The following is an 11,748-nucleotide window of genomic DNA, read 5'->3' on the forward strand; positions in this document are numbered from 1 at the left end:
CATTTCTATTTCTATTCAAGGCTGAGCTAAACACGAAGTTAGCTCAGCACTGCATCTCTACTGGCACTGACAAGAGGGAGCACAAGTTTCTGCTATGTCACAGTTGAATCTCTTCTTATAAAAACACAGCTTTTCAGTCTACCAAATCCACTTGCTTGACTCTTTTGCAAATAATACCTTCCACCACGAAAAGAAAACACAGGAATCTTCCTTGTTAACCTTCTTCCAAGACAAAGTAAGTTAGCACGTCCCTCTGAGACAAAGGAGCCACAGCAGGCTTTTATCTTTCACCAGCTGCAGCTTTGGTTTACATGGAGAGCTATGTGCTGCAAATATACTTTCTTTAAACCTGACTGATGCCACAAAAAACCCCTCAAACTGAAAAAAATTGTTAGAACTATAAATTATTTTCTCAACCAAGAAAAAATGTTTAATGTAACTTTCATTGCACTCAATAGGCAAGTTTCAGTGCTGTGGTGAGGTATTTGTTTCACATTTCTGTTGCTTTTTGCAACACAGAACATTGTTTGGGGGTTTGGCTGGTTGGGTTTTTGGGGGGGTTTTTGTTTGGGTTTTTTCAGGGAAGAGAGAAAGTGATGCAGAGATGCCATAAACAGCCTAAAGGACTCAGGAAAAACTAAAATACACTAAACTGCCTTAAAAGTTAATATTCTTTCAGAGACAAAATAAGGGAGGATCATTTGTTTAACCCAAAGTTAACAGCACAAAACCCAATCAATTTATATTGTTACTCATAACAAATACACACACAAAAAAGCTTACATTTAAACAATTTTAAAATTAGTTTATGAAAACTGGCAAACAAAAAAGCAGTATTACATGCAACTAAGGCTTTCAAACTGAAACATCACCTCTGAAAAGCACGTTAGAACAAGCTTTCCAGCATTTAATACCAGGTATTTTTGCAATTTATAATTTAAAGTATAAAACCCAGGTTGGTAAGAATATTGAACATAGGTGCTCCTTCAATCTCATCTACATCATTCTAATTAAAAAAATCCAAGTATGAAAATGTTAATCTCTTGCAGCACTACATCTGATTTTCATTTAAGATTTGAGCTTTTGGTCATGCAGAATAATTCAGTCATTATTCTCTCAGCTAGTTGCCCTACAGAAGATAAGGAATGTCCAGAAAGGCAGTGTAAGAACACACATGCCATAGGAAAAGTAGACTATCAATTTTCCCCTCTTAAATCTTACAGACAGCCGGAAAACTCAAGAGGCAACTGCTCTTCATTCCCCAGTCAGTGAAAATATTTCCCAGAGCATTCTTCATTATAGATCTTAAGTACTCATAATTAAAGACTGTTTATCTTTAAATTGTTATTAGCACTTTCCCCCTTCCTCATGTAACTGTAGAGACGGCAATATTTCAAACCACACAAATGGAACTGCATTTGTCATCCAACAGTCACCTTATAACTTGTTGAAGAAGAAATTGCAATATGAGACAAAGGAGTATGCCATTGCATCACCCAACTAAGGCTTTTCTGAAGGTGCACAAGTTGAGAAAGGAGAAGCTGGCTCAATTCTTGCATTACAAACAGAAGTTCATCCAGTTATCTAATCTGAGTAACTATGTGACTCTCAGCTGTAATACTGTGTACCATGTTCTGGGAGAACTGCTGCAACACAAATCACCATAAAAATACCATATTTTTGTATCCTACATCTGGACATCCAATTATGGTATGTCACAAAATTTTTGTGAACACATTAACTGCTGTAAACTTGAAGTTACTTTCTAAGAGACAGATAGCAATAGTTTTCTAACACATCTGAAATTCTCCAAAACAGGAATGGAACTTTTGAATATGTACCTGCAGATACGTAATTCCATGAGAAAACTTCCAGAAAATTGCAAAATTAAAGGCTTTCAAAAGTCTACATAAATCTATTCTTGTGCTAATTCAGTGAATTACAAGCCCTCAATGAAAAACAGCCTGTGTTCCCAAACAAGTACATATGAACAGCTGGCCTGTTGTATTACTAGGCCATTGCTCAGCTCTTTTGGTTTTATCTCCTCTACAGGCCATTCTCTCCTTTTTTTCTTCCACCTTTACAGCTCCTTCTTTGCACTACTATCCTACATTATATGCACACACAAAGCATTTTTATAGTTGTTTAGGCTGCAGCACAATAAAATTCCATGAGAATTTTGTCTGGTCATGTTATGAAAAGTGACAGCATCAGAGTGAAAGTGCAGTATTTAAAAAAAAAAAAAGCAGTCAACCATCTGCTGAAAGATTCTCCTGTTTGACCATGTTTATAATTGGTGAGAATGGAAGCAAGGTGACACAAACACAGGATGTTAAGGCATGGGATTCATGTGATCTTGTACCAAATTTAAACCCAAAGAGGGAGGGGGGGTGGGGCAAGGAGGGATAAGGCAGAGCCATGATCTATCAGAGGATCTAACTAATGGTAGTATAAGGACCTAAAAAGCCAGAAAACAGAAACATGCTATTTTTCAAGTTAAGAAAATAATATAACATTGACTTCAACAACAAAAAGCATGTGAACACCTACTATTTGTTTTAATTGTTTTGATCAGCTGAGAAGTTAAAACAGAATTTTTAAGTCACCGTAATTTTCACAAGACACTTAACCAAACCCATCTACCTCGTCCAAAGGTCTAAAATGCCACGAGCAAGATATTTAGTCTTTGTTTCTCGTGTACAGATTAGCTTACAGGGCTAAGGGAACCATTCTGAGTGTCTGCCCTCCCATAAATTCAGACTTGCAATTTCCACTCAGTTCTCCAGAACATGCTTGTAGAGTACCCATTCTGCTTTTTCCATGTGAGCATGAATCAATGCACAAAACTTCCACCTGCATTCAACAAAACTTTCATAAAATAACTGACCAAGGATAACAAGACTCTACTAAGATCGAACAACCAAACACTGATCAGAACCTTAGCAGTGATAAGTTACAATATGAAAACAACTAAAAAAAAAAAAACCAACAACCTTCTTTTTCATAAAATAATAATGTCCACAGTACTGTATCAGGCTTTTAGTCTGGGTACCGAACCTGCAGTGCCTTGAACACACAGAAGCTTATACCACATGCCACACAAACACAAAGGTTAACAATATACAAAACATTCCCATGCAACAAATGCTCATGATAAACATCGGCCCTACTGTCTTACTGAGTGACTGCTTGAGCTCCAGTTCCTGCAGCCAGCTTTGTGCAGGTGGATCCCCCTGCCCAAACAGGGGTCACTGCACAATCAGAGCCAAAATCCTGTACTCTGGATATTAACTTAGCATGTATTCCAAATATGCTAATGGCAATAACATGCAAACAGTACTGCTCATTTAATAGAGTTCATCTTCTCCATAAAGCAATTAGCATTACTTCTATGATTACAGGATTTTGCTTTTATTTGTGTTTTACAAATGTAGCTGCTAATAAATTAATTATAGTCACAGAAAAACAGTATAGGCATAACTTCCCTGCTGCTACTGTGTAAGCATACCCAACCCTGAAAGTATTTTTAGCAAGGGTGTTCAATCAATACTGCTATGTACAACTTAAATTAGACATTAGCAGGACAACAGAATTGTAAAGCATGGCAACAAACAATGCATTTCATGGAAAATTTTACTGCACAAGAAATAAACATCAAGCTAAGCCCTATGCAGGTGAACCTGATTCCAAACAAACTTAACCGCAAACACATGGCATAGGTACCAAAAGGTAAAATTTTAATACATTTCTGCTTCTTGTCTGAGGAAAATGTGTTTGTGTTTCAATGTTTAATCTAAAAAAACCCTACAAAAAAACCTCCACAAACAATCTAAAAATACACAGAAACTGTAATGACAACAAAATTATCTAAAAAAAAATATAAAATAATCAAACCTATAGTTACATATCTGAGCTTATAAAGCACAAACATGCCTGGGAAATGTATAGACACACACACGTCCGTATTTGTAAGCTTATCACCCAGAATCATATTTTATCAACATGGTGCAAGCCAGAGTCAGGCCAATATGTAAAAACAACTTTTTAGGTCAGTGAAGCAAGAAATCCATTGTCAAGAAAATGGCTTCCTTAAGATTACAATACTGAATATTTTATGTTTAGGCAGTGAACTGGAAAACTTTCCTACAATATACATAGCTAATAAGAAAATGGTTTTACCACTTCTAATCTAACTTATTCTTGTATTCCTACAATGTATATTTACGACGTGACGAGCTCATAAATGCCTACAAGTGTGTGAACACACCAGTGGCTCCCAACATTACAGGGCAGTTACTTGCCAATAACAAGCAGGCAAACGTGCATTCAGAAAACCCCCTTACCACTCATTCAACTGAGTTGAGCTCAGGGCAGGAGAAATGCCCTGTGGGTGACAAAATGTATGTGCATACTGCATTCTAACAATTATCCTTCAGCTGAGATCGATTAGCACCTTCTGCAATACAGAACTCACATACATTTTCTATCTCAGAGTTAAAAATACTTTAACAGCTTGACCACATTGAAACCCTGGAAGACTGTAAGTAGCAGCGCGAAGTTCATTCATGCATATTTTACCTCTGAACGATACCTATTATTTGAATAGGCAAGTGGTGGGAACATTTAACCTACACTGGCAGCTACACAGCTTTAGCAACTAGCTCTTGGATTTCTGAAAGGAGAACGACTTTATTCCTCTTCCAGCTGGTGCTGCAACAGTATGAAGGAGTTAACCCATCACCAGGTACACCGAAAGCCTCTGTCGCATACAGACACAGGCGATTATACAAGCCTTCTGCTTGAGGGAGATACTAAAAATGTACCAGAGGAACGCAGCGACAACACTCAAACCCATTTTCCCTGCTTATATCCAGGGCAACGTGCACATGTGCCTCGAAAGCACAGGAACGCAAACTTTCACATGAAACGTACAAAAACCCCTCCGTTTCAAGCATTCACCTGAGCTTACCACATTTTACAGCCCCCGACGCGCTCGGCCCCGCCGCTCGTTCCCCCGAGCGCTACTGACGAGCCCTCCCCGCGGGCCGGCTGCCGGTTTCACACAACCCCGCAAACCCCTCGGCCAGAGCGGGGCTGGATCTCCCTTCTTTTCGGCAGCAGGGACAGAAGGGGCACTCACCCACACCCCCCCAGAAGGGCTCTGGGCAGAGCCGCTCCGACAGGCGCGACCTGTGCGCGAAGTTGCGGGGAGGGGGAGCGGGGCCGAGCTGCGGGGCTTCGCCCCCCCCCCCCCCCCCCCTCCCCAGCCGGCGGCGGGGCTCGGGGGAATCGCAGCGCGGGGTCGCGGGGCACCGCTCCCCCCTCCCCGCGGCGCGGAGACCCGAGGCGGCCGCCTTACCTTCATATAACAGCCACGTCCTTCCCGAGGGAGCGGGGACGGCGGAGGGAAGAGGCGCGGGGGCTGCGCTCGCCGCTGCCGCCCCGCGACCCCCCGCGCGCGCGCGGGCCGCAGACGCTCGGGCACGCGCGCACAGCACCGCACCGCGCCGCACCCCCCGCGCGCGGGAGCGGGCGCGCCGCTCGCTGCCTTCAGTTCCCCCGCAGCGCCCGCCCGAGCCGCAGCCTCGGCAGCAGCCGCAGCAGCCGCCCCGCGCCCAGCCGCAGCGGCGGCCGCCGCCACATCGTACTGCGGCGGCTGGGCCGGGGAGGAGGGGGAAGAGATGGGGGAGGAAGGGCCGGGGAAGCCCCAGGGGGTGAGGCAGGGATCCCCCCCCCGCGGCCTCTCCTTCCCCCCCTCTCCTCACAGCGACCGGCCCGAGGGGGCGGCGAGGCGGGCGCCGGGGCGCGGGCAGAGCAGAGCAAGGCAGGGCGGGCGGGCGCTGCGCGGGCCGGGGCTCCCTCACGGGGCACGGCGCCGCCCCGCACTCCGCTCCCCCGCGCGCAGAACCGAGCAGGGGCAGAGAGGAGCGGGCAGGGGAGAAGCGGCGGGGCTCTGCGAAGGCGGCCTCCCTGCCGGCGAGCCAGTGAGCGTCTGCGGGGCTGCGAGTGGGAGGAACGGCAGCCTCCACCCCCGGGGCCGCCCTCCCGCCTCAGACGGGCAGCATAGCAACCAACATGGCGGCTGCGCAGTCACCCGCGGGCGGGCGGGGGGGGCGGAGCCAGCCCGGGAAACCTCGCGAGAGTGGGAAGGGAAGTGGGCGGTGCCCTCGCACCTGGCCCCGCGGCCTGTCTGGAACGGAGAGGGGGCGGGACTTGGCGTCCGTCCCGCGGCGTGATTGGGTGGCTCTGCTATCAATCAGGTGGGCGGAGCTTCACTTCAGGGTGTGAGCGCGGATTGGCTGCAGGAGCCGTCACTCATGGTCGCGGCGCGGCGCCGTGTGGTACCGGGGCAGCCGCCCTGCCCTGCCCAGCCCTGCCCTGCCCTGCCCAGCCCTGCCCTGCCCTGCCCTGCCCTGCCCCTGCCCCTGCCCTGCCCCTGCCCCTGCACTGCCCTGCCCTGCCCTGCCCTGCCCTGCCCAGCCCTGCCCCTGCCCCTGCCCCTGCCCAGCCCTGCCCAGCCCTGCCCTGCCCCTGTCCCTGCCCCTGCCCCTGCCCTGCCCCTGCCCCTGCCCCTGCCCTGCCCCTGCCCTGCCCCTGCCCCTGCCCCTGCCCCTGCCCTGCCCCTGCCCCTGCCCCGCCCTGCCCCTGCCCGCTCCTCGCTCGGGGCGTTGTGGCAGTGGGAGCCCCGGCTGCTCTGGGCTCTGCTGGTGTCGGGGAGCGCAGGGCCGCAGCCTCCCTGCAGGGCCGGAGCGAGGTGGCAGCCCCCGGGGCTGGCAGGGACGCAGAAGGACAGTGGGAAAGCACATCCAAGGGATGCGTTCAGCAGGGGCAGAGAGCTCCTGCTCACCTGAACTGTAGCAATGGTACCCTTAAGCACCGTGCAGCTCCCTGGGGCCTCTGGGACGGATGGGGCCGGCCTGCTGGCAGGTGCAGCGCTCCTGCCGGGGCAGTGCCGCTTCAGGAGCAAGGCTGCGTTAGGAGCAAGGCTGCGTTGGCACCAGGGCTGCCAAGCTGTCAAAATCTCTGCTGTGGGAGAAGATGAGCTAGAGGGGAAACGGGGCTGTCTTAAAACGGGTAACTTTCCATCTTGGCCACGTGTCCACCCAGCCTCAGCCTGTGAATGTCCTACAGAGTCCTTCTGCCTGTGAGTCCTTGCCAGAGTTCTCCAAGGTTGGAGGCGTATTGTGCCTCTCGGCCGCATCAAGATTTTCGTATGTGGCCCACGGGAAGGTTGGCTTTGCAAGACCTGGTTTAATGCAACTCAGTGCTTTTATGTATTCATACTATGTGTGAAGGGGTTTGGTTAAAAATGTCTTTAATGTCCATTTATTAAAATATAGCCTCTCACAGTAAGCTCTTTACCAAGTAACAGACCCATAGAATACCTGGTTGAGAACAAGTTATTGAATTTCACAATTAAAATTCTAACCATAGCAAGATGCAGAACACTACTTAAGGGAGTTTGCACGTACTCTTCTAATTAGCAAGCTTTGTAAAATCTCATTCTTTTGATGTTTGGAAACTTGTAAATTTCAAGCCTAAATTGTACTTGTGTCAATTTTGTTCTTCTGCTTATACCCCCAATTAATTTTTAGAAAGCAGTTATACCTTCTTCATTTTACCAGGCTAAATAACACAAGCTCTTTTCACCTCCTTTCCCTTTTCCTGAGCAAGTATTAGGACACACAGGATTCTCCAGTTGCCTCATCTTCCTTCAGGATTAAGTTGATTCACAGGTTGGTAGACTAATTTGAGGAAGGCAGTCAAGCAGGAATTTTAGATAATGAACAATCTCTGGAGCACTTTTAAATAATAGACTTTTTAATGATTGTGAGTAGAAAACACTCATAAATTGCTGTTATTAAAGCTTTATTAATGTAAGTCTATATATAAGATTACTGAGTTTGAAATATGAGCATTTCTCCCAGGTGGAACAATTCCTCAGCTGATTATTTCATAAGACAAAATAACACACGCAGCACCAGTAAAGGCATTCTTTATTGTGTCCACATTGCTCTAGTTCTTCTCAAACATTTCCATAGTGATATTGACAAACTGACAGTGGTGCATCTAGAGACATCCAGTAACTGCATTCTGCTAGCTCCTCAAGCACTGGACAAGATACCTTCTTCTGTGCATTCCAGTGATCCTTACGTGGTTTCCTGATAATTCTCTTTCAGACCACGGCAAATTTATTCACCAACTGCATAGGTACTTTTTAGTCCATTTGCACATTATCTTCAAAGTCTGCCTCTCACAATTTTATGTAATTTTCTTTGCTTATGCCTGGTTTATGTCAAACATACATTTATGTGCAGTTTGAGAATAACAGTATTAGATAAATTACTTTATACGGAGCTTGTAGTAGAGGAGCAATCAAAACCATTCCTTGTGACTGCAGAACTACACCTTTGTTTGGCAAATGTAACCTTAAGCTGTTATGAAAGGAGATGTTTTGCAAATCTAAAACAAAATTGGTGAAACATTCTAAAGGCTGAACATTCCAAAGTTATTTCCTCACAATATATTATTATTCCCATAATTTGTTGTTATAATAATATAATTTGTTCTTATTATAATTCCTGTAATTTTGCCTCATAGAGGGCTTGATTCAAAGCCCCAAATAAAGGCAGTGGAAGATTCCCACCATGTGCAAAGTACTTCAGGTGAGGCTTACATCACAAAAAAGCTAAATGTTTTTAAAATAGATACTGAGACAAAGGTTTCCAGCTCGTGCTCTTAAAACACCAATAGAGCAAATTTGCACTGCAGGGTATTTGTGTACAGACTTTAGTCAGAACTTACAATGTGGAGTTTGCAGAATTCTGATTTCTGACTTACGTGTTGCATACCCTGAGTGATTACTGCCCAAAATTATGAATGAAAGAGAGAAAGCAAACTGAAAGGTGACTCTATCATTATTTACTCAAAGAACACGTTCCTTTCCTATGTAAAAGTGCATTCAGCTCACTTCTCTTTCAGCAGGCTCTTTTATGTAAAAGCAAGTTTTTTGCTACAGTCTGCCCATGCATATAAGCAATGAACTCTGCCTTTTGCATAGGTACTTCACATGGCAAGAACTTCATTTTCTAACTGGTGTGTGGCAATTAATCCGTACTGCTGCTGATGCATTTTGGAGAGGATATGTTATCTTGTGACTGCTAGTAAAATGCCAATATCTTAAACCATTTTGTACAAGTTAAGACTCACAGCTCTCCATATGAATGTAGGAACAAACAAAAGCTTCTCCTTTACTTAATAGATCTGTGGGATGAGCTTGTGTCCACAACCTTTTTACTCATGCAAGACCCACCAACCAAGCTGCAATGATTTATGTGAGAGAAACGTCTATTAAAAATGTGAATGGGATTTTAAACCTCTCACTGAAATACCACACAAACTGCTTTGGTGCCAAGATGACACACTTAAACAGTGCTAAGATGAATGACTCTCACCACAGGTGGCATTTAGCTGGGAAAGGGGCAGGAGCCCAGGTACTTAATCTTAACACTAAGATCAAGCGTAATGTATGGTTAATAGCAGACACATTTTCTATAGAGCAAGGTCCTGATTCAGCAAAACACTTAGACACGGAAACTACAGGGGCACAGGCACAGCCTTAAAGTGAGATTGGCCAAATCCCATGAGGAGCATGCCACCCATCAGTGTGAACAGCAGGCAGGTGTGTGCTTCAACATGGCTTTGGGGTCACTTGTTCAGAAGCATCCTAGGGAGGCTACAAGGACAATAATTTCACTCTTTGGGGCAGGGACTAACTTTTTCTTTACATTTGTGCTATATCTGGTGCAATAGGGCTCCACTACAGTAGTTGTTAGAACACTGAAATATAATAATTTGCATTGATAAGCTTGCTGCAGCTATTTTTCAGCTTGGAGGCTGTCTGTCCCAATCCCAAATATATATTTAAAAGATAACCCTCTAGGAATACAACGAGAATGAAAGCTGATGGAAAGAAACAGAATCATAGAATGTCTTGGGTTGGAGGGGACCTCTAAAGGTCATCTAGTCCAACCTCCCTACAATAAGCAGGGACATCTCTAACTAGAACAGATTGCTCAGAGCCAAATCAAGCCTGACCTTGGATGTCTCCAGGGATGGGGCCCCCAATACCTCTCTAGGCAACCTTTTCTGGTGATCCATCACCCTTAAAGAACTTTTTCCTAATTTCCAACCTAAATCCACCCTTCTCTAGCTTGAAACCATTACCCCTTGTCCTGCTGTTACATGCTCTAGTGAACAGATCTTCCCCAGCCTTCTTACAGGCTCCTTTCTATAAGGAGCTATGTGGTCCTCATAAGATGCTATAAGGTCCCCCTGGAGTCTTTTCTTCAGGCTGAACAACTCCAACTCCCTCAACCTGTAGCTACATCGGTAGCTACAGTTGCTAGGCCACATTTTCTAAGTCCTTTTTTTCTCCAGCCAGCCTTAGACAAACTCCTTTTGTCTTTTAACACACATCAAAGTAGCACAAGGTTGCATTTGTAGATACCTACTGCAAATACCTGACCCTTTTGTGCATGCCATCTGCACATTCACTTGTGTAATGGTTATTTTCTGCTTCTGTCGAAAAGAGGAACAGCACAGACTCTGCAAGTTAAATATAAAACCATAATAAAGCAGGCCAAAAACATATTCTGAGGAACAAAAACTTCTCCAAATACATCAAGAACAGGAGATCTCCCAGAGAACATGAGGAACTAGCAGGCAACAGAGGTGTAACAGAACCATTCAAGGAAACCACAGGAGAAGAGCTAAGTACTTTTTTCTACCACTGTTCCTTACAGAAGATTTGAGGTGACTGCCACAACAAAACCATTTTTAGGGGCACAGTCAGAAAAAAAAATTCACAAAACAGTATGTACAGTTTTGGAACCAATCAGTAAATTATTCAGTACCTGCCTGCCAAGACAATGTGTTTCTCACCACAGTGTTCCAAAAGAACTTGGATCTGAAATCACCAAACTACTAACCGTGCTCTGTAATTTATGGGTTGGAGTGAACTCCATTCTGGAGGAATGGAAAGTGGCATATGACATTCCAATCTTCAGAGAAGACTTTAGAGAAAACTTGGAAATGACAGACCAGGCAGTCTAGCACATGGGAAGAGACACAAACTGCAAATCTGGTAGTCCTTTAAAACTGTGAGCAATGTCAGCAAACATGGACAAAGAGGAGGTGGCTTATAGAGACTTTACATAAACACTGGGACATTGGAGTCCTCCTCAGCCATAATCCAACTCCCTATTGGAAGAAGACCAAGTACGTACCATCTTCTGCTTTCTCCCTTCTGCTTCCTCTCACTTCCCAGCTTGCCTTTACTCTTAGTCTAATTTCCACAGGAAGGAAATGCAAAAATATGTGACAGAGGGAGGAAGAGCATGTTCTGGGTATCTTCTGGGTATCAATCTGAAGAATAAGGGGACTGCAGACATGACATAAAGAACATTTAACATGCAGCCTAGATTAAGAAACGGTGAACACACATTTCCCCAGTCATTTTTAGAAAGCACAACAGGGAAGCTCCTTTTGTGATGAGTAACTGCTTCAAAAGGAAGATGGATGGGTAAATGATCACAAAGGAGTGAGTAACCAGTGAGATTCCAAAGGGACCTAGGCTTAAAAACATGTTCACAAGTAGTAAGTAAGTGAAACAGGATTGAACAGTGAGATGTCAGTGTTTTCCACTGATTCACAATTATTCAGAAAAATCAAAACCAAGGCTCTTGG

The 11,748-nt window shown here is 45.1% G+C and overlaps 1 protein-coding gene across 2 annotated transcripts in view; it reads right to left on the minus strand.

Moving 5' to 3' along the window:
• Positions 1 to 6,048, minus strand: part of PTPN4 (protein tyrosine phosphatase non-receptor type 4) — a 104,863-nt gene extending 98,815 nt beyond the window's left edge. For both annotated transcript variants that reach the window (XR_007889963.1, XM_051624231.1), the window contains exon 1: positions 5,360 to 6,048. The gene's annotated coding sequence lies outside the window, so the exon portion shown is untranslated. The remainder of the gene's footprint in view (positions 1 to 5,359) is intronic.
• Between the last annotated feature and the right edge of the window lie 5,700 nt (positions 6,049 to 11,748).

The sequence above is a fragment of the Apus apus genome, chromosome 6, assembly GCF_020740795.1.
Source record: "Apus apus isolate bApuApu2 chromosome 6, bApuApu2.pri.cur, whole genome shotgun sequence".
NCBI classification, from domain to species: Eukaryota; Metazoa; Chordata; class Aves; order Apodiformes; family Apodidae; genus Apus; species Apus apus.